Here is a 24223-nt window from a genome sequence, read left to right as displayed (position 1 = left end):
TGGGGCAGTTTATTGGAACCACAAATTGTAAACCAAGGAGGGAACAGGCTATTTAAGATCTAGCATTGTGTAACGAGACAGAGTTTAATAGTAACCCAAGTGTAGATAATCCATCAGGCAAGACTGATAATAATATGATAAAATTTCATAGTGAGTTTGAGAGTGAAGTGAAGTCCAAAACTGTCATTAATTTCAACAAAGTTGTAAGTCTGAGGAGTTAATTGGCTAAGATATATGGGAAATTAGATTTAAAGATATGACAGGAGATGGTCAGTGGTGAACATTCAAATAAATAAATCACCATTCTCTTTTAAAATTAAAAAAAATAAATTTAGAGTACCCAATTCATTTTTTCCAATTAAGGGGAAATTTAACGTGGTCAATCTACCTACCCTGCACATCTTTGGGTTGTGGGGACGAAACCCATGCAAACACGAGGAGAATGTGCAAACTGCACACTGACAGTGAGCCAGAGCTGAACCTGGGACCTTGGTGCCATGAGGCAGCAATTCTAGCCACTGCGCCACCGTGCTGTCTATAAATCGCCATTCTCAATGAACATGCATCCCTTTAAGGAATTAAGAACGCCATGGGAAAATGATCCAACTATGGCTAAAGTTCAGGGTAGTGTTATATTAAAAGATGACGCAAATGAGTAGTAAGCCTGAAGATTGTGAGGGTTTTAGAAATCAAAGCATAGCCAAGAAATTGGAAGAGGTATGAAATAGAATAAGAGTAAACTAGTAAACAATATAAAAACATTGTAAGAGCTTCTGCAAGTATGTAAAAAGGAAACGATCAGCAAAAGTAAACACAAGTTCCTTAGAGGTCGAAATGGTAAAAATGATAAATGGAGAAAAATAAAATGACAAAGGCATTAAGCAAATACTTTGTATTTGTCTTCAAATAGGAGGCACAAAAAATACCAGAATTAATAGAGAACTAAGGATCTACTGGAAGTGAGGAACTTAATATGAATAAAGAGAAGGTACTGGAGAAATTGATGTGACTAACAGCTGACCCATCCCTGGATCTGATGGCCTACACCCAAGGGCTTTGAAAGAGATGGCTGCATTGGTTTTCAACTTCCAGAATTTCCTAGATTCTAGAACAATCTCTGGATTTGAACCCTGCTATTTAAAAGAGGAGAGAAAAAAAGGAAACTGGGCCAGCTGGCCCCGCATTCGTCATTGGGAACATGCTAGAATCTTTTTTAGGGGTGATGTTAACAGTGCACTTAAATGGCAATATGATTAGACAGACTCAATGATTTTATGAAAGGGAAGTCACGCTTGATATTAGAGAGTGTAAATTGCGCAAAGAGGACTGGTGGATGGATATTTTCAGAAGGCATTTGATAAGGTGCCACTCAAGGTTGTTAAAATTAAATTAGGATTCAGGGTAATATATTAGCTTGAATCCAGCACCGGTTCACAGAAAAAGGGAAGGAGGATTAAATGGGCCATTTTCAGGTTTGCAGATTGTAACTTGGCTGGTGTGTGAGGGCACCAAGACCTCACCCAGTATATTTGAAAAGAAAAGATATGCTCATTGCTATTTCCAAAATGGAATCAAATGGGCACAAAAAGTAGCTACCTGGCAGTATCGGAGAAACTCTAACCTTGTTACCTCTGAAGAGACACCAACCATCTCCCTGTTGGCTGCATAGACCAAATATAAAGAGAGTGATACAACATTTCATAACCTGGTCTGACCAACTGGAGTCTGCTCATTTGCTAGGACAAAGGGCCTCACAACCTTCCTGTCACTTCTTGATGGTTGAGACATTTAACACTCTTGGGGACCCAGACGAGGGAGACACATGCCCAGATGAGGGATACACATGCTTTGTCAAAGAAAATGTGGAGAGATAGGAGTCATGTGATGTGGCGCACTGATTTGTGGAACCAGTAATATCTTGCTGTACTACAAAGTCAATCTGTCATTTTACCAGCTAACTAGCAGCATTGCAGTCAAGGAGCTCTGGGCCAGTCTGGACACCTAACCCCACCTACATTGCTACTGGAAGGTCTGTACTACGGCCAACAGGACTTATCCCTATCTCATTGTGTGAAGTCAACACCACCGGAAAAGTGAATTGACCAGCATTGGGTTTCAGTTCCTCAACCGCCATGAAGGAATACCTCGTTGGATTCTGGGACCCACGTGAAACTATTTTTTTGTGATCTCTGTACTGTAAATCTTTCCTTTCTCCATCCCTCTTTTACTATACAAATGCACAGAAGGCAACATTGTGACCCTCCCACTAAAATGGCAAGGGGATGGGAACCTAGGCAAGGAGTCAGAGGAGAAGGAAACAAGGACAAAAACAAAAGAAGAAAGAGGAATAAGAAAAGTGATAGTCAGAGAAACCAAAGGCCAGATTCAAACAGGGCCACAGTGAAAAATATTGGCGAGACAATTAATGTTAAAAAGACAAGCTTAAAGGTTTGGTGCCTTAACGCGCGGAGCATTCACAATAAAGCGGATGAACTAATTGCCCAAATAAACGTAAATGGGAATGATATAATTAGGATTATGGAGACATGGCTGCAAGGTGACCAGGGATGGGAACTGAATGTCCAGGGTATTCAGTATTTAGGAAGGACAGACAGAAAGGAAAAGGCGGTGGAGTTGCAGTGGTGGTTAAAGAAGAAATTAACGCAATAGTGAGGAAGGATATTAGTTCCAACAATGTGGCATCTGTATGGGTCGAGCTGAGAAACACCAAGGGAATCATATATAGACCCCAAAACTGCAGTGGTGATGTTGGGAATGGCATTAAGCAGGAAATTAGAGACGCATGCAATAAAGAACATCTGTAATTATGGGTGATTTTAATCTGCATAAAGATTGGGCAAATTAAATTAGCCACAATATCATTGAGGAGGAATTCCTGGAGTGCATACGGGATGGTTTTCTGGACCAATACTTTGAGGAACCAACTAGCGAGTAGGCCATCCTAGATTGGGTACTGTGTAATCAGAACGGAATTGGCCATCCTAGATTGGGTACTGTGTAATCAGAACGGAATTGGCCATTTAGTTGTGCGAGACCCCTCGGGGATGAGCGACCATAATATGATAGACTTTTTCATCAAGATGGAGAGTGAAGTAGTTGATTCTGAGACTGAAGTCCTGAATCTTATTAAAGGAAACTACGATGGCATGAAGCGCAAGTTGGCTGTGATAGATTGGGAAACATTACTTAAAGGGATGACAGTAGATAGGCAGTGGCAAACATTCAAGGAGCGCATGGGGAAGCTGCAAAGATTCTTTATTTCTGTTGGTACAATCCTGTGGATTGGAGGGTAGCTAATGTAACTCCACTATTTAAGAAGGCAGGTAGAGAGAAAACGGAATTATAGACCAGTCAGCCTGACGTCAGTAGTGGGGAAAATTCTAGAATCCATTTTCAAAGGTTTTATGATGTGGAGATGCGAAGTTGGACTGGGGTGAAGCACAGTAAGAAGTCTTACAACACCAGGTTAAAGTCCAACCGGTTTGTTTCAAAAAGCTAGTGATTTGAAACAAACCTGTTGGACTTTGACCTGGTGTTGTAAGACTTCCTTCAAAGGTAACAGAGCACTTAGAAAATAGTGGCAGGATTGGACAGAGTCAGCATGGATTTATGAAGGGAAAATGATGCTTAAGAAATCTACTGGAATTTTTCGAGGATGTAACTAGTAGATTTGACGTGGGGGAGCCAGTGGATGTGGTTAATTTGGACTTTCAGAAGGCTTTTGACAAATGCCAGCGTAAGAGATTAGTGTGTAAAATTAAAGTGCATGGGATTAGGGTTAGTGTATTGAGAAGGATAGAAAACTGATTGGCAGATAAGAAACAAAGAGTAGGAATTAACAGGTCATTTTCAGATTGGCAGGCAGTGACTAGTGGGGTATTGCAGGGATCGGTGCTAGGACCCCAGCTATTCACAATATTTATCAATGATTTAGATGAGGGAACAAAATGTAATATCTCCAGATTTGCAGATGACACCAAGTTGGGTGGGAGGGTGAGCTGTGAGGAGGATGCAGTGTGATTTGGACTAGTTGAGTGAGGGGGCAAATGAATGTCAGATGCGGTATAATTTGGATAAATGCGAGGTTGTCCACTCTGGTAGGAAAAACGAGAAGGCAGACTATTTGAATGGCCATAAATTAGGAGAGGGAATGTGCAACGAGATCTGGGTGTCCTCATACATCAGTCATTGAAGGTAAGCGTGCAGGTACAGCTGGCAGTAAAGATGGCAAATGGTATGTTGGCCTTCATGGCGAGAGGATTCGAGTACAGGAGCAGGGATGTCTTGCTGCAATTATACAGGGCCTTGGTGAGGCCACACCTGGGATATTGTGTGTAGTTTGGGTCTCCTTTTCTGAGGAAGGATGTTCTTGCTCTAGAGGGAGCAAAGGTTTACCAGACTGATTCCTGGGATGGCGCGACTGATGTATGAGGAGAGATTGAATCGGTTAAGATTGTATTCATTGGAGTTCAGAAGAATGAGAAAACTCCAGAAACCTATAAAATTCTAACAGGACTAGACAGGGTAGATGCAGGAAGGATGTTGCCGATGGTGGGTGTGTCCAGAACCAGGGGTCACAGTCTGAGGATATGGGGTTGACCATTTGGGAAGAGATGAGGAGAAATGTCTTCACCCAGAGAGTGAGCGGCCTGTGGGATTCACTCCCACAGTAAGTAAAAACATTGTATATTTCAAGAAGCAGTTAGATACACTGAGAGTGAAGGGGATCGAAGGATATGGGGGGAAAGCGGGATTAGGCTATTGAGTTGGATGATCAGCCATGATCATAATGAATGGCGGAGCAGGCTTGAAGGGCCGAATGGCCTCCTTCAGCTCCTATTTTCTTTGTTCCTATGTTTTAAGTGTGTGAAAATAAACTAACCCTTTGAGGTTATTTTGAGTTGCTGTGGAGTTATTAATAGAAATTGGGCCACAACAAAAGTGAAGAGTTGGAAAATATGCCACTACTTATAAAGATGGAAGCAAATCCAAATGCCTTTCTGTTTACAGAGGGTGGTGAGTGAATAAATCTGTTTAAATTAATACCTCTCCTGTCCATAACAGGTACAACAAGGACCAGCGCCAGCAATTTATTCTCTATATCAATGACACACATGAGTAACAGGAGTTCAATGCATCCAACTTTGAGGAAGGTACAGAGCCCGGTTGGGAAAGGCAGAAAAATTGTGCCAGGAATTCATCGAGATATGAACAGTTTTTGTGAGTTGGTAAGACGGCAGATGGAGTATTGCGTGGAAATAGGAAGCAATAAAAAAGCAGGATATTTTTGAAATGGTGAGAAGGTGTTGATATTAAGAGGTACCTTGGCATGCATCCCGATTAACATGCAGGTTCAACAGTAAATTAGGAAGGCAAATTAAATGTTAGCTATTCTTACAGAGGAGTTGGAATATAAGAGAAATCAAATTTTGCAAGAATTAGACAGATCTTTAGTGGAGACCAGTGAGCAGTGTTGGTCTCCCTACCCATGGAAGGATATATTTGGATTGGAAGTGTTACAGGAAATTCACCAGATTAATTCCTGAGATGAGGGGGCTATAGAGAGAGATTTAGTAAAATGGATCTAAATTCTCTGGAATTTAAGAGAATGCGAGGTGGTCTCTGTCGTGTTGGGTGTTCTGATGTACAAACGATCCAACACGGCTGGAGATGGTGGAACTCAATTTTATTTCCCACTTAACTATAACAGCACACTGCTAACTTGGGTACGTGCATTACCAGCTAATCTGTGGACCCTGTCCTATTACTATCTGGGTGAGGCACTCAGCACATGGTGAATGTCTGAGTGGCAGGCTCTGAGCTTGGTGCTCTGAGCTGGCTGCTGCTGGAATGAGCGGGAACTGTAGTGTCCCCTGTTTTTATAGTGCGTGTGCTCTCACTGGTGATTGGCTGCGATGTTGTGTGTGTGTTGGTTGGTCCTACTGCATGTCCATCAGTGTGTGTGTGATTGCACCATGATATGCTGATCTAAATATCATGACAGTCTCATTGAAATGTATCACATTGTTAGGCAGCGTGACAGGGTTGCCGCTGAAAGGTGAGGGTGTTTCTCCTGCCTAGGAAGTCTAAAACTAGGGGTTATAGATTCAGGATAAGGGGGTCAGGCATTTCCGACTGAAATGAGAAGTTTCACTCAGGGGTAGGGGGGTTAGAAATCATTGCAATTTTCTACCCTTGCTGGCGGCGGAGAGGTTTCTCAATAGTTCAAAACCACATTCAAACTGAGATTGATAGATTTTAGGACATTAGGAGAATCGAGGGACGTGAGATAGAGCAGGGAAGTGGGGTTGTGGTACGGGGGCTGTAAGGCATATTCCTGCTCCTATTATTATGTTTGTTAATGAGGTTGAAGGCAGACCAAAATGATATTTGGCCTTGGCGGAAGTTGGTTTCACATCCAAACTGTAGATCACAGATTCTTGCCATTTCGGTCCCAAAGGACCATGCTCAGCAGTGCCGTGAAGAGAAACAAGCATAATGCATCATTCCACCATTGGTTACCTGACTTGCGAATGGATTTAGAAACAATTGTAAAGGTCAAAAGATTTGTTGTGACATCTACATCGAATGAATATCCTCAAGCCCATATCAGAAGTGCTTTTCTGAATGGGGGATTCCAAACATGAAGCAAATTTGGGATTAATTTGCTGAACATTGCATTGACAAGAGTACGGACTTGCTGCGATTGAGGATCCCCCAGATCAAAACAGGTGTGTAGCAAAATTTGAAGTTGAGGGAAATCAAGTCTCAACAGTAATGCGAAATGTTGGAACATTGACAATGAAGAATCATGGGATCGTTACAGAGCAGAAGGTGGTCATTTGGCCCAACATTTCTGCTCCAAACGAGCACCTTAGTGCCATTCTCCTGCCTTTTTCATTCATCCCCCGTCCCCCCGCACATTCTTTCTATTCAAATAATCATCTAATGTCCTCTTGAATCCCTCAATGGAACCTGCCTCCACCATGTTTCAAAGCAGTGCAATCCAGATCCCAACTCACTCGCTGTGTGAAAAGATTATTCCTCACATCACATTTTCTAATTTTTTTAAGTTCGGTCAAAGGAAATTACATTTTGGGTATAAGGTAGATCTCTGAGTTTCTCACATCGGGGTAGCACAGTGGTTAGCACTGTTGCTTCACAGCGCCAGGGCCCCAGGTTCAATTTCCGGCTTGGGTCACTGTCTTGTGCGGAGTCTGCACGTTCTCCCCGTGACTGCGTGGGTTTCCTCCGGGTGCTCCGGTTTCCTCCCACAAGTCCCGAAAGACGTGCTTGTTAGGTGAATTGGACATTCTGAATTCTCCCTCCGTGTACCCAAACAGGCGCCGGAGTGTGGCGACTAGGGGCTTTTCACAGTAACTTCATTGCAGTGTTAATGTAAGCCTGCTTGTGACAATAATAAAGATTATTACAAAAATTATTATTATTTTCTCACAGATTCATGGAGAAGTGAAGGGGAGTGTTGACTGAAAGTTGGGAAGTCAGCTAATTCAGCAGACACACGAGACATTGAAAGTGGGACATTCCTGGTCTGTGCAATTCATCACATCATGTAGTGTGTTTATTTACTGATGCTTTGTTCACTGTTTATGAGATACTTTTAAAATAGCAATTTCCCTCTTCTGTATATGGAACTCAGGCTGGAGCCCAATTGCTTCTCAACAATTCTGCTTGAGCTAAGTACTGCCACATGATCCCCTGTGTACCTTCAAGCAGCAATTAGACATTTCCTTATTTAATTTACTCATAGACAAAAAAAAACTAGATTTATATTGTAAACAGCTTTTGTTCAAACTCATTCTCCATCAACCTTTGAACCAAAACTGACCTTTTGAAGACATCTGATAAGATTGCAAGCAAATACTTTGCTAAAAATAACTGCAAATTTCTGACAATCTTATCACTCCAACAAAAAAAATTAGAATTATACCAACTGGTAGGGGCTGGTTCAGCACAGGAGGGGCTGGTTTAGCACAGGGCTAAATCGCTGGCTTTTAAAGCAGACCAAGGCAGGCCAGCAGCACGGTTCAATTCCCGTACCAGCCTCCCCGACCAGGCGTCAGAATGTGGCGACTAGGGGCTTTTCACAGTAACTTCATTTGAAGCCTACTTGTGACAATAAGTGATTTTCATTTTCATTTTCAACTGCTGAACTTTGACACGATGTATTTTGGTTAAATTTTATTTTATTTCACCATCTACTGTTAATTTTGTTATCTGGTCGTTTTCTCATTAGTTTTTGGGGAACCCAATGTGCTAATTGCCATTGTCATTCACAATGGCTTCATGTCAAAAAGTAAGACTGTGAAACAGATTTGGAATGTTTCAACGATGTGAGAGGCAGTGTAAGTGCAAGTTATTTTATTCACATGTGGGTATATCGCTATTCAACAGAGCAGCCTAAGCTATTAGCTCACTGAAATCTACCTGAGTGGTCATTATATCTTGCACACAAGATGTACATTCCCATTGATTAACAAACCCTGAGATGGAAATCATTACTTGACTTCTGGGAATTGAGGTCCTTTCATGACCTCAATTGCATGTGGGAGTGAGAGCAATGGTGTACACGTGTGGGGGAGTGAGAACGATGGTGTACACATGTGTGGGAGTGAAAGCGATGGTGTACACGTGTGTGGGAGTGAGAACGATGGTGTACATGTGTTGGATTGGATTGGATTTGTTTATTGTCATGTGTACCGAGGTACAGTGAAAAGTATTTTTCTGCGAGCAGCTCAACAGATCATTAAGTACATGGGAAGAAAAGGGAATAAAAGAAAATACCTAATAAGGCAACACAACATAGACAATGTAACTACATAAGCACTGGCATCGGATGAAGCATACAGGGTGTAGTGTTAATGAAGTCAGTCCATAAGAGGGTCGTTTAGGAGTCTGGTAACAGTGGGGAAGAAGTTGTTTTTGAGTCTGTTCGTGCGTGTTCTCAGACTTCTGTATCTCCTGCCCGATGGAAGAAGTTGGAAGAGTGAGTAAGCCGGGTGGGAGGGATCTTTGATTATACTGCCCGCTTTCCCCAGGCAGCGGGAGGTGTAGATGGAGTCAATGGATGGGAGGCAGGTTTGTGTGATGGACTGGGCGGTGGTCACGACTCTCTGAAGTTTCTTGCAGTCCTGGGCCGAGCAGTTGCCATACCAGGCTGTGATGCAGCCCGATAGGATGCTTTCTATGGTGCATCTGTAAAAGTTGGTAAGAGTCAATGTGGACATGCCGAATTTCCTTAGTTTCCTGAGGAAGTATAGGGCTGTTGTGCTTTCTTGGTGGTAGCATCGACGTGGGTGGACCAGGACAGATTTTTGGAGCTGTGCACCCCTAGGAATTTGAAACTGCTAACCATCTCCACCTCGGCCCCGTTGATGCTGACAGGGGTGTGTACAGTACTTTGCTTCCTGAAGTCAATGACCAGCTCTTTAGTTTTGCTGGCATTGAGGGAGAGATTGTTGTCGCTACACCACTCCACTAGGTTCTCTATCTCCCTCCAGTATTCGGACTCATCGTTATCCGAGATCCGGCCCACTATGGTCGTATCGTCAGCAAACTTGTAGATGGAGTTGGAACCAAGTTTTGCCACGCAGTCGTGTGTGTGTGTACAGGGAGTAGAGTAGGGGGCTAAGTACGCAGCCTTGCGGGGCGCCGGTGTTGAGGACTATTGTGGAGGAGGTGTTGTTGTTCATTCTTACTGATTGTGGTCTGTTGGTCAGAAAATCGAGGATCCAGTTGCAGAGTGAGGAGCCAAGTCCTAGGTTTTGGAGCTTTGATATGAGCTTGGCTGGGATTATGGTATTGAAGGCGGAGCTGTAGTCAATAAATAGGAGTCTAATGTAGGAGTCCTTGTTTTCGAGATGCTCCAGGGATGAGTGTAGGGCCAGGGAAATGGTGTCTGATGTGGACCGGTTGCAGCGGTACACGAATTGCAGTGGATCAAGGTGTTCTGGGAGTATGGAGGTGATGCGCTTCATGATCAACCTCTCGAAGCACTTCATTTACGACTGAAGTCAGGGCCACTGGTCGGTAGTCATTGAGGCACGTTGCCTGGTTCTTCTTTGGTACCGGATGGTGGTCTTCTTGAAGCAGGTGGGGACCTCGGAATGGAGTAGGGACAGGTTAAAGATGTCATTGAATACCTCTGCCAGCTGGTCCGCGCAGGCTCTGAGTGCACGACCAGGGATCCCGTCTGGGCCCGTCGCCTTCCGAGGATTCACTTTCAGGAAGGCCAATCTGACTTTGGAAGCTGTGATGGTGGGTATGGGTGAATTATGGGCTGCTGGGGCACTCGCCAGCGGATTGTTGGTTACCTGCTCGAACCGAGCATAGAATGCATTGAGTTCATCGGGGAGGGGTGCGCTGCTGCCAGAGATACTGTTCGGCTTCGCTTTGTAGCCCGTTATGTTGTTTAGTCCTTGCCACAACCACCGAGAGTCTGTCTGTGACTCTAGCTTGGTTTGATATTCTCTCTTGGCATTCCGGATGGCTTTGCGGAGGTCGTACCTGGATTTCTTGTATAGGTCAGGGTCGTCTGCCTTGAACGCCTCAGATCTGTCCTTCAGTAGGGAGTCAATTTCGCGATTGAGCCATGGTTTCCGGTTGGGGAACGCACGTACTGCTTTCTTTGGCACGCAGTCGTCCACACATTTGCTGATGAAGTCTGTGACGGTGGTGGCATACTCATTTAAGTTGGTCGCTGAGTTCTTAAATATGGACCAGTCCACTGTCTCTAAGCAGTCACGTAAGAGCTCTGTGTGGGAGTGAGAACGATGGTGTACATGTGTGTGGGAGTGAGAGCGATGGTGTACACGTGTGTGGGAGAGAGAGCGATGGGGTACACGTGTGTGGGAGTAAGAGCGATGGTGTACACGTGTATGGGAGAGAGAGCGATGGTGTACACGTGTGTGGGAGTGAGAGCGATGGGGTACACGTGTGTGGGAGAGAGAGCGATGGGGTACACGTGTGTGGGAGTGGGAGCGATGGGGTACACGTGTGTGGGAGTGAGAGCGATGGGGTACACGTGTGTGGGAGAGAGAGCGATGGGGTACACGTGTGTGGGAGTGGGAGCGATGGGGTACACGTGTGTGGGAGTGAGAGCGATGGGGTACACGTGTGTGGGAGTGAGAGCGATGGTGTACACGTGTGTGGGAGTGAGAGCGATGGGGTACACGTGTGTGGGAGTGAGAGCGATGGGGTACACGTGTGTGGGAGAGAGAGCGATGGGGTACACGTGTGTGGGAGTGGGAGCGATGGGGTACACGTGTGTGGGAGTGAGAGCGATGGGGTACACGTGTGTGGGAGTGAGAGCGATGGGGTACACGTGTGTGGGAGTGGGAGCGATGGTGTACACGTGTGTGGGAGTGAGAGCGATGGGGTACACGTGTGTGGGAGTGAGAGCGATGGGGTACACGTGTGTGGGAGTGGGAGCGATGGTGTACACGTGTGTGGGAGTGAGAGCGATGGGGTACACGTGTGTGGGAGAGAGAGCGATGGGGTACACGTGTGTGGGAGTGGGAGCGATGGGGTACACGTGTGTGGGAGAGAGAGCGATGGGGTACACTTGTGTGGGAGAGAGAGCGATGGGGTACACGTGTATGGGAGAGAGAGCGTTGGTGTACACGTGTGTGGGAGTGAGAGCGATGGGGTACACGTGTGTGGGAGTGAGAGCGATGGGGTACACGTGTGTGGGAGAGAGAGCGATGGGGTAAACGTGTGTGGGAGAGAGAGCGATGGGGTACACGTGTGTGGGAGTGAGAGCGATGGGGTACACGTGTGTGGGAGTGAGAGCGATGGGGTACACGTGTGTGGGAGAGAGAGCGATGGGGTACACGTGTGTGGGAGTGAGAGCGATGGGGTACACGTGTGTGGGAGTGGGAGCGATGGGATACACGTGTGTGGGAGTGGGAGCGATGGGGTACACGTGTGTGGGAGTGAGAGCGATGGGGTACACGTGTGTGGGAGTGAGAGCGATGGGGTACACGTGTGTGGGAGTGAGAGCGATGGGGTACACGTGTGTGGGAGTGGGAGCGATGGGGTACACGTGTGTGGGAGTGGGAGCGATGGGGTACACGTGTGTGGGAGTGAGAGCGATGGGGTACACGTGTGTGGGAGAGAGAGCGATGGGGTACACGTGTGTGGGAGTGGGAGCGATGGGGTACACGTGTGTGGGAGTGAGAGCGATGGGGTACACGTGTGTGGGAGAGAGAGCGATGGGGTACACGTGTGTGGGAGAGAGAGCGATGGGGTACACGTGTGTGGGAGTGGGAGCGATGGGGTACACGTGTGTGGGAGAGAGAGCGATGGGGTACACGTGTGTGGGAGTGAGAGCGATGGGGTACACGTGTGTGGGAGTGGGAGCGATGGGGTACACGTGTGTGGGAGAGAGAGCGATGGGGTACACGTGTGTGGGAGTGGGAGCGATGGGGTACACGTGTGTGGGAGAGAGAGCAATGGGGTACACGTGTGTGGGAGTGGGAGCGATGGGGTACACGTGTGTGGGAGAGAGAGCGATGGGGTACACGTGTGTGGGAGAGAGAGCGATGGGGTACACGTGTGTGGGAGTGGGAGCGATGGGGTACACGTGTGTGGGAGTGAGAGCGATGGGGTACACGTGTGTGGGAGTGGGAGCGATGGGGTACACGTGTGTGGGAGTGAGAGCGATGGGGTACACGTGTGTGGGAGTGAGAGCGATGGGGTACACGTGTGTGGGAGAGAGAGCGATGGGGTACACGTGTATGGGAGTGAGAGCGATGGGGTACACGTGTGTGGGAGTGAGAGCGATGGGGTACACGTGTGTGGGAGTGAGAGCGATGGGGTACACGTGTATGGGAGTGAGAGCGATGGGGTACACGTGTGTGGGAGTGAGAGCGATGGGGTACACGTGTGTGGGAGTGAGAGCGATGGGGTACACGTGTGTGGGAGTGAGAGCGATGGTGTACACGTGTATGGGAGTGAGAGCGATGGGGTACACGTGTGTGGGAGAGAGAGCGATGGGGTACACGTGTGTGGGAGTGAGAGCGATGGGGTACACGTGTATGGGAGAGAGAGCGATGGTGTACACGTGTGTGGGAGTGAGAGCGATGGGGTACACGTGTGTGGGAGTGAGAGCGATGGGGTACACGTGTGTGGGAGTGAGAGCGATGGGGTACACGTGTGTGGGAGAGAGAGCGATGGGGTACACGTGTGTGGGAGTGGGAGCGATGGGGTACACGTGTGTGGGAGATAGAGCGATGGGGTACACGTGTGTGGGAGAGAGAGCGATGGGGTACACGTGTGTGGGAGAGAGAGCGATGGGGTACACGTGTGTGGGAGAGAGAGCGATGGGGTACACGTGTGTGGGAGTGGGAGCGATGGGGTACACGTGTGTGGGAGTGAGAGCGATGGGGTACACGTGTGTGGGAGTGAGAGCGATGGGGTACACGTGTGTGGGAGAGAGAGCGATGGGGTACACGTGTGTGGGAGTGGGAGCGATGGGGTACACGTGTGTGGGAGTGAGAGCGATGGGGTACACGTGTGTGGGAGAGAGAGCGATGGGGTACACGTGTGTGGGAGTGGGAGCGATGGGGTACACGTGTGTGGGAGTGAGAGCGATGGGGTACACGTGTGTGGGAGTGGGAGCGATGGGGTACACGTGTGTGGGAGAGAGAGCGATGGGGTACACGTGTGTGGGAGTGGGAGCGATGGGGTACACGTGTGTGGGAGTGAGAGCGATGGGGTACACGTGTGTGGGAGAGAGAGCGATGGGGTACACGTGTGTGGGAGAGAGAGCGATGGGGTACACGTGTGTGGGAGTGAGAGCGATGGTGTACACGTGTATGGGAGTGGGAGCGATGGGGTACACGTGTGTGGGAGTGGGAGCGATGGGGTACACGTGTGTGGGAGAGAGAGCGATGGGGTACACGTGTGTGGGAGAGAGAGCGATGGTGTACACGTGTATGGGAGTGAGAGCGATGGGGTACACGTGTGTGGGAGTGGGAGCGATGGGGTACACGTGTATGGGAGTGAGAGCGATGGGGTACACGTGTGTGGGAGTGAGAGCGATGGTGTACACGTGTATGGGAGAGAGAGCGATGGTGTACACGTGTGTGGGAGTGGGAGCGATGGGGTACACGTGTATGGGAGAGAGAGCGATGGTGTACACGTGTGTGGGAGTGAGAGCGATGGGGTACACGTGTGTGGGAGTGAGAGCGATGGGGTACACGTGTATGGGAGAGAGAGCGATGGTGTACACGTGTGTGGGAGTGGGAGCGATGGGGTACACGTGTGTGGGAGTGAGAGCGATGGGGTACACGTGTGTGGGAGTGGGAGCGATGGGGTACATGTGTGTGGGAGTGAGAGCGATGGGGTACACGTGTATGGGAGTGAGAGCGATGGGGTACACGTGTGTGGGAGAGAGAGCGATGGGGTACACGTGTGTGGGAGTGAGAGCGATGGTGTACACGTGTGTGGGAGTGAGAGCGATGGGGTACACGTGTGTGGGAGTGGGAGCGATGGGGTACACGTGTATGGGAGTGAGAGCGATGGTGTACACGTGTGTGGGAGTGAGAGCGATGGTGTACACGTGTGTGGGAGTGAGAGCGATGGTGTACACGTGTGTGGGAGTGAGAGCGATGGGGTATACGTGTGTGGGAGTGAGAGCGATGGTGTACACGTGTGTGGGAGTGAGAGCGATGGGGTACACGTGTGTGGGAGTGAGAGCGATGGTGTACACGTGTGTGGGAGTGAGAGCGATGGGGTATACGTGTGTGGGAGTGAGAGCGATGGTGTACACGTGTGTGGGAGTGAGAGCGATGGGGTACACGTGTGTGGGAGTGAGAGCGATGGGGTACACGTGTGTGGGAGTGGGAGCGATGGGGTACACGTGTGTGGGAGTGAGAGCGATGGGGTACACGTGTGTGGGAGTGAGAGCGATGGGGTACACGTGTGTGGGAGTGAGAGCGATGGGGTACACGTGTGTGGGAGTGAGAGCGATGGGGTATACGTGTATGGGAGAGAGAGCGATGGTGTACACGTGTGTGGGAGTGAGAGCGATGGGGTACACGTGTATGGGAGAGAGAGCGATGGTGTACACGTGTGTGGGAGTGAGAGCGATGGGGTACACGTGTGTGGGAGTGGGAGCGATGGGGTACACGTGTGTGGGAATGAGAGCGACTTGTTCAGTGTGTAGTCGGGCAACAGGTAGCAGGTGGCGATGGTGGAGGAAAGCACCGAGCAGGGAGGCCAGTCAGCCCCCAGTGGGCTGCTCCATGCAGGGGGCAGTGTCCTTGACAACAGGACCTGAGCCAGATCCTGTGAGGCGAGGGAGTAGCCGGGACAAAGCCAGGACTCGTGAGTAGCGGTGGGGCAGGAGCCTAGGGCAGCTTAAAGTTTCTGGGGGTGGATGGATAGTCAGGAAGGGAATTTGGGACATAGTCAGACTCATCAACAGCATCTTGAGTCTGAGAAGCCTCATGGACAGAGGGGAGGAACAGGACAAGCCTGAACGCGCCTGGTACATTCTGAGCTGAGGAGCTAAGGCCCCACCCAGGACAGACACCTGGGGCATTGGCGGTGAACAGTCTCTGCAAATGGAGATCTTGGAGTTATTCTTTCTTTCGATAGTTTATACAGTTATGATGATGGTGGAATAGAGGAACCTTTTTTAACATTTGTGCAGTCCATGTACTTAAATTGCATATGCCACCTTGCTGCCCTTCATACCAATTCATGATTTCAAGAGAGATAGTGGTCTTTGGGAACCTCTACATTACACTTGAGAGCAGCATAGATTTTGACAGCAACTTTTGGATTTGTATGTTATTTTGCTCACGTCTGGACTCCAGATGTTGCTGTTAATTTCAATTGCTGTCAAGTGGAGTAATGATGGTGAATGTTAACAGTTTCATCATCATTATCGTGGCACAATCTCGGCCCAAAACTGTCCCGACATTACAGCAGTGATTACACACCCAAGATTACTGTTAGGATCTCGGACGAGTTCCCAATTATGTTAGAAACCCGGACAAGAACCCAACTGTTTGCAATTTGTGAAACTGAAAAGAAATGTTACTGTACCACAGGAGTGATAACACTGACCCATAGGTATGTTTTATGTTAAAACAAACTTTAATTTGAACACAGAATTAACCACATTAGCAACAAAGGAGTACAACAGTTCTTAAGTAAAAGAGAAAATCTTAACTTACTTCTTAAACCTGCCACTATATTCCAATTAAGAAAACCAATATATTTCATATACCACTCATGAATAAATTTAAAAAAAAAAAAAACTTTATTCAAATTTTCACAAAATATCAACAACAAAATACAGAAAGAAAAGAACCCCCCCCCCCAGTATACATAAATAATAAATTAACAGCCATCATCAACACAAAAGCAAATATACACGCCCACTCAAGAAAAACGAACAACCCCCCCTGCCCCCCACCCCCCGAGACCCCCACCCCTGGGTTGCTGCTGCTGACCATCTTCTAACGCTCTGCCAGGAAGTCTAGGAACGGTTGCAACCACCTGAAGAACCCTTGCACCGATCCCCTTAAGGCAAATTTCACCCTCTCCAATTTAATAAACCCCGCCATATCGTTGATCCAGGATTCCACGCTTGGGGGCCTCGCATCCTAACACTGAAGGAGAATCCTTCGCCGGGCTACCAGGGACGCAAAGGCCAGAATACTCTTTCGCCTCCTGCACTCCTGGCTCCTCTACCACCCCAAATATTGCGAGCCCCCAGCCCGGCTTGACCCTGGAACCTACCACCCTCGACACCGTCCTCGCTACACCCTTCCAAAAGCCCTCCAGCGCTGGGCATGCCCAGAACATGTGGGTGTGGTTTGCTGGGCTCCCTGAGCACGTAACACACCTGTCCTCGCAGCCAAAGGACCGGCTCATCCTTGCCCCGGTCATGTGAGCCCTGTGCAGCACCTTAAATTGTATGAGGCTGAGCCTCGCACAAGAAGAGGAAGAGTTCACTCTACCCAGGGCATCCACCCACATCCCCTCGTCAATCTCCTCACCCAACTCCTCCTCCCACTTACCCTTTAGCTCCTCCACTGAGGCCGCCTCCTCCTGCATCGCCTGATACGTTGCCGAGATCCTCCCCTCTCCAACCCACACCCCCGACAGCACCCGGTCCTGGACACTGCGTGGCGGCAACAGTGGGAGCTCCACCACCTGCCGCCGAACAAACGCCCTTACCTGCATATATCTGAAGGTGTTCCCCCAGGCTCGCGAACTTCCCGTCCACAAACAGGTCCCCCATCCTTCTAATACCTGCCCTGTGCCAGCTGAGGAACCCTCCGTCCATCCTCCCCGGGACAAACCGGTGGTTCCCCCGTATCGGGGACCACACCGTGGCCCCCACCGCCTCCCTGTGACGTCTCCATTGCCCCCAGATTTTGAGGGTAGCCGCCACCACCGGGCTCGTGGTATACCTCATTGGAGGAAGCGGCAGCGGCGCCGTCACCAGCGCCTCCAGGCTCGTGCCCGCACAGGACGCCATCTCCAGCCTCTTCCATGTCGCCCCCTCCCCATCCATCACCCACTTACGCACCATCGCCACGTTGATGGCCCAATAATACCCACAGAGGTTAGGCAGCGCCAACCCCCCCTATCCCTGCACCGCTCCAGGAACACCCTTCTCACCCTCAGGGTCTTCTGCACCCACACAAACCCCATAACGCTCCTGCTAACCCGCCTGAAGAAAGCCCTAGGGATCAGGATGGGGAGGCACTGGAACAGGAACAAAAACCTCGGGAGCACCGTCATTTTAACTGACTGCACCCTACCCGCCAGGGAGAGTGGCAGCACGTCCCACCTCTTAAACTCCTCCTCCATTTGCTCCACCAGTCTCGTGAAGTTAAACTTATGCAGGGCCCCCCAACTCCTAGCCACCTGGACCCCCAGGTACCTGAAACTCCTCTCCGCCCTTTTTAGTGGGAGCTCACCAATCCCTCTCCCCTGGTACCCTGGGTGCACCACGAACAACTCGCTCTTTCCCATATTGAGCTTATACCCAGAGAAATCCCCAAACTCCCTGAGAATCCTCATCACCTCCGGCATTCCCACCACCGGGTCCGCCACATATAACAGCAAATCGTCCGCATAGAGCGACACCCGATGTTCCTCCCCACCCCGCACCAGCCCCCTCCAGTTCCTTGACTCCCTCAATGCCATGGCCAGGGGCTCAATCGCCAGCGCAAAGAGCACGGGGGACACCTCTGCCTCGTCCCCCGGTGTAACCGAAAATACTCTGACCTCCTTCTGTTCATGGCCACACTCACCACCGGGGCCTCATACAGCAACTTAACCCACCTGACAAACCCCTCCCCAAACCCGAACCTTTTCAGCACTTCCCAAAGGTACCCCCACTCTACCCTATCAAAGGCCTTCTCCGCATCCATTGCCGCCACTATCTCCGCCTCCCCTTCCACCGCCGGCATCATTATAACATTCAAGAGCCTCCGTACATTTGTATTCAGCTGTCTCCCTTTCATATCTGATCCTCGTGAATGACCTGCGGCACACAGTCTTCTATCCTCGTGGCTAAAATCTTCGCCAACAACTTTGCATCTACATTTAGGAGTGAGATCGGCCTGTATGACCCACACTGTAGGGGATCCTTGTCCCGCTTCAGGATCAAGGAGATCAGCGCCCTAGACATCGTCGGGGGCAAAACCCCTCCTTCCCTAGCCTCGTTAAAGATCCTTACCAACAGAGGGCCCAGCAGGTCCGCATACTTCTTATAAAACTCACTCATGAATAAATTTAACAACCAGGTTTCTAGTTGCTTTTCTCTGTGCAGAATCTTTGGGAAGAGAACCTTTCAGGCCCAAACTGAAACAGCTCTATTCAGATGAGAGTTCTAGGACCAACTGATGTTTCAGACAGACCTGGCTCCTCTTTTTAACCAAATTATCTGTACTCAAAGCATGAGGCATTCTTTTGTCTCTTCTTACAAGATGACCCTTAACTTGTTTAGCCAGGACCAAACACAATAGCCCTCATAAATTATTTACACCCAGAGGCCCTTCAAACAAACAATATTCCATTAGCTCGCTATCTGTAAACAAGTAAATGGTTCTCAAGATCTATTAGCAGAACACAATGTTTGAACAAGCCAAATAAATATTATGACCCCAACTGATGTTAATACTGGGCAGGTCTGATCCCAAAGTGAAACCTGATGACATCAATCAACCACAAGCATCTTCCTTTGTGCCGGGTATGACTCCATCCAGCAGAGACTTCCCCCCCCCTGATTCCCATTGACTCCAGGTTTGCTCGGACTCCTTGATGCCACACTTGGTGAAATGCTGCCTTGATATCAAGGACAGTCACTCTCACTTCACCTCTTGAGTTCAACTACTTTGACCATGTTTGGACTAAGGTTGTAATGAGGCCAAGAGCTGAATGTCCCTGGTGGAAGCCCAAACGAGTGTCAGTGAGCAGATTATTACTAAGTAAGTGCTGCTTGATAGCACTGTTGATGACTACTTCCAGCACTTCACTAATGACTGAGGGTAGAGGCGGTAATTTCTTGGATTTGTCCTGTTTTTGTGGACAGGTCACACCTTAGCAATTTCCCTCATTGCCGGGTAGATGCCAATTTTGTAGTTGTACTGGAAAAGCTTGGCTAGGGGCACGGTTAGTTCTGGAGCTCAGGTTTTCAGCACTATTGTTGGAATATCATCAGGGCCAATGGCCTTCGCAACCATTTCTTGATATCACTTAGAGTGGTCAAATTGGCTAAAGACTGACACCTGTGATGCCAGGGATCTCTGGAGGAGGCCAAGAAGCACGATGTTGCTTCATAGCGCCAGAGACCCGGGTTCGATTCCCGCTTGGGTCACTATCTGTGTGGCGTCTATACGTTCTCCCTGTGTCTGCGTGGGTTTCCTCCGGGTGCTTCGATTTCTTCCCACAAGTCCTGAAAGACGTGCTGTTAGGTGAATTGGACATTCTGAATTCTCGCTCTGTGTACCCGAATAGGCGCCGGAGTGTGGCGACTAGGGGCTTTTCACAGTAAACTCATTGCAGTGTTAATGTAAGCCTACTTGTGACAATAAAGATTGTTATAGATGGATCATCCCACTCCTGGCTGAAGATGGTTGCAAATGCTTAAGCCTTAATTGCACTGATGTACTGGGCTTCCCCCTCATTGAGGATGGGGATATTTGGTGGAGCCTCTTCCTCCAGTGAGTTGTTCAGTTGCCCACCACCGTTCGTGGCAGGATGTGGCATTACTGCAGAGTAATTTGTTGGTTGTAGGATTGCTTAGTTCTGCCCATCACTTGCTGCTTAACCTCTCTGGGCCGCAAGTAGTCCTGTGCTGTAGCTTCGCCCAATTAACACCTCATTTTTAGTTGTGTATTTAGTTTAGTACAGATATCATACTTGTTCTGTAACTTTACAAGTGCACTGCATCTCCTGCCACCTCAGCTGAAACAGGCAGTCGGTGTTGCTGGTGCCATCGTCGTGGTTATGCACCTGGAATGATGCAGGCAGCTACCTGCGAGCCACACTGGCAGTGCAATTGCAGCCACTGCGACTGCATCGGTGTAAGTGCGGCCTCCTGCAGCTGCGGTGGCCACAAATGCAGCGGTTTCTATGTCTTTGGGGCGGCGTGGTGACACTGTGGTTGCCGCTGCTCCCTCACAGCGCCAGGGACCTGAGTTCGATACCGACCTTGGGTGGCTGACTATGTGTGGAGTTTGCACTTTCTCCCCGTGTCTGCGTGGGTTTCCTCCGGGTGCTCCGGTTTCCTCCCACAGTCCAGAGATGTGCAGGTTAGGTGGATTGGCCATGCTAAATTGTCCATAGTGTCCAAAAAGGTTAGGTTGGGTTATGGGGATAGGTTGGAGGTGTGGGCTTAAGTAGGGTGCTCTTTCCAAGGACCGGTGCAGACTCAATGGGCCGAATGTCCTCCTTCTGCACTGTAAATTCTATGATTCCATGATATGTCTGGTACTACGCCTGGCATGCCCTCCTGCACAATACATTGGACCGCCTCTCACCCTTATTTCCAGAGTCCAACTCTCACAACCATAGAATGCAATACTCCACAGTAATGACTGTATTGGACATAACCAACATTGTAGCCAAGAATGAAATCCAGTTCTGGCCTTTGCGTCCCTAGTAGCCCGGCGAAGGATCTTGCTAATGTGGAAGGAGGCGAAGCCCCCCAGCCTGGAGGCCTGGACAAACGACATGGCTGGGTTCATAAAGTTGGAGAGGATTAAGTTTGCCTTGAGAGGGTCTGCGCAGGGGTTCTACAGGCGGTGGCAACCGTTCCTAGACTATCTCGCGGAGCGTTAGAGGAAGGTCGGTCAGCAGCAGCAGCAACCTTGGGCGGGGGTAGGTGGAGGGGACGTCCTGGGAGGGGGGGTGAGGGGGGGGGAAAGGGGGGACTGCCTGGGAGGGTGGATGAGCAAGAGATAACATGAAGGGTTGGGGAAACTGGTACGTACGGGTGAGGGCCAGTGTACAAAGCTGTGTAAATATATCATTTTGCCATGTATATATCTTGCTCTGCGCGATTTCTCATTTCTTTTTGTTACGAGGGGGGGGGGGGGGGGGTTATTGTTTGTAAGGGAGAAAAATTGTGTTAAAAAACTTTAATAAATATATTTAAAAAAAAAAATGAAATCCAGATTTGATTTGCCACAGTAAGAGGCATGGCAAGTGAATAAACAGCATGTGGAAGTCCAAAAGCATCAACATGATGCTGAAAAAGCATCAAGTATGGAGTGTTGCATTCTATGGATTTATTAGGAAGGGTAAAAGAATGCCAACTGAACAAATTAATCACGGTTTCTGAGCCAAGTGAGCCGGAAGATCTGGAGTTGTCTTTGAGTCAATTGTCCATAAACTTTGATTGGGTGTCTGCTGACTAATGCCAGACCAGTAGATTGGATATTCTGGTAGTAAACTGTAAGGTTAGAAGCATCTTGGACATTGGGGTGTTTTCCTATGCTGAAGGCACTATCTAAATGTGTATTCTATTGAATTTATTTTGTTTCTCAATTGAGGCGTGTTCAATATCCATTGCTCATCTTGGCAAAACGCAACAGAAGCGTTGCAAATTTGAGTTCATGTCCGTGACTTTAAATGGTCAATGATAGTGATCGTTCACGAGTTATCGTGCGGAACAAGGGACCAAATAAAGCAAATACATGAGCAAGAGCAGCATAGGGCGTCGTGAATAGTGTTCTTCCAGGGAACAGATCAGTCCGAGGGGGAGTCGTTGAGGAGTCTAGTAGCTGTGGGGAAGAAGCTGTTCCTATGTCTGGCTGTGCCGGTCTTCAGACTTCTGTATCTTCTGCCTGATGGAAGGGCCTGGAAGAGGGCAATGCCTGGGTGGGAGGGGTCTCTGATAATGCTGTCTGCCTTCCTGAGGCAGCGAGAGGTATGTACAGAATCAATGTGGGGGTGGCAAGTTTGTGTGATGCGTTGGGCTGAGTTTACCACACTCTGCTGTTTCTTGCGATCTTGGACTGAGCAATTGCCATACCAGGCTGTGATGCAGCCGGATAGGATGCTCTCTATGGCACATCTGTAGAAGTTTGTGAGAGTCGGTGCAGACATGCCAAATTTCTCTAGCTTCCGTAGGAAGTAGAGACTTGTTGGGCTTTCTTGTCTGTTGCATCAACGTGAGTGGACCAGTTCAGACTGTTGGTGATGGTGACCCCCAGGAACTTAAAGCTATCGACCATCTCTGATCTTCGGAGCCATTAATGCAGACGGGAGTGTATGTCGTGCTACGCTTCCTGAAGTCGATGATCAGTTCCTTGGCCTTTCCGAGACCTCTGAGAACTATAAAGTTGAAGCAGCGGGTTAGATACAAATCCAACTTCATTCCAAGACCGCAAAGATCCAAGAAAGTGAATTTGGCAGCAGTTTCTAATCATGAGATTCTTTTCATCGAAATAAGTTTTTACAGAAGTTATCAAATTGGGTAATTTTAATGGCTTTTTATTTATTGTAGCTAAGGTTGTTTAGTGTGGCAGTATTCAAATGTGTTATTATCCTAAATGTAAACATTGTCTGCGAAATTTCCAGTCCAAAATTAATATTTCACCAATTCTGAAAAGCCATATCATAGGTAATCCACTAAGAAGGTAACTGCAAATAGCGGTCATTAAGTTTCAAGGTCATGAAACTTGCGTCGAGCAGGTTATTGATAAATGCCTGGCTTCTAGATCAGAGGAGATAGTCTACAGCAACGGCAATTTAGTTACTGAGAAAGAATACTTTAGACTACCTGAAATTGTAATGACAAGACGCAAAAATGTCTAGAAATGGAGAAACGAAAATTAATTCACATATTCCTTATTTGAATACCATTATGCTCACGTTTCTAAAAATCACCTCTAACACCCATGACCGTAATGTTCAATTGTGCCTGAATTTATTCAGGATCTGCAAGCAGCGAAGAGCAGTATTTACCCAATCAGGGGTCTTATTTATATTGTTTCCTCTATGTTTTTGACACTTGGTGTTATTTTGTAATTAAAGCCACTGCTGTATTGGTTGGGAAAGTGAAAGATTGAACTAACTTCAACCAAAGGTTCTCATAGTTGTTGAATAACCATTCAGAAATCTAAATCTTCAATTTTCAAAGTAGTATTCTTCTGGAAACCAAACTAAACGCTGAACAAAAAGACTGACGGCTCTTTTGCATTGGACAAGGTTTTGCTCTTTCTGTTCGATCGTAGGAGATATTGAACAATACTTTTGGCTATTTTGATTACCTTCATGAACTTCACCCAGCCATCTACATTATTCCATGTCTCCAAGTTCTCTCCGACAGTTACAAAACTATAAATCTTTACATTTATTTCCAAATTTGTAGATGTCTTATTTTAGTCATCTGTAGGTTTTGAAAAACTTGACCTAAATTTCTTACACCTCAGCTTTGCTCACAGATTGCAAGAATAGGAACCACATATTAAGAAGTGGATGCACACACACAAAAATACCAATGTCTACACATATAGTGGACATGCAGACATGTGCGGATATTGTTTCTGCTGTTTACAAGCCGAGAAGAGGGAAGAAATGTAGAAGCTCCCATCTCATGTGAAATGATTTGGAAATAAACCTGGACCTATCCAGAGGCAAGAGTTAAATGAATGTTCGCGATTGGTTCCTGGAAAATATATGAAGTAGCATTTCCCTCACT

The sequence above is a fragment of the Scyliorhinus torazame genome, chromosome 10 (genome assembly GCF_047496885.1).
Source record: "Scyliorhinus torazame isolate Kashiwa2021f chromosome 10, sScyTor2.1, whole genome shotgun sequence".
In the NCBI taxonomy this organism is placed as follows: domain Eukaryota; kingdom Metazoa; phylum Chordata; class Chondrichthyes; order Carcharhiniformes; family Scyliorhinidae; genus Scyliorhinus; species Scyliorhinus torazame.
This window is presented reverse-complemented; position numbering follows the sequence as displayed.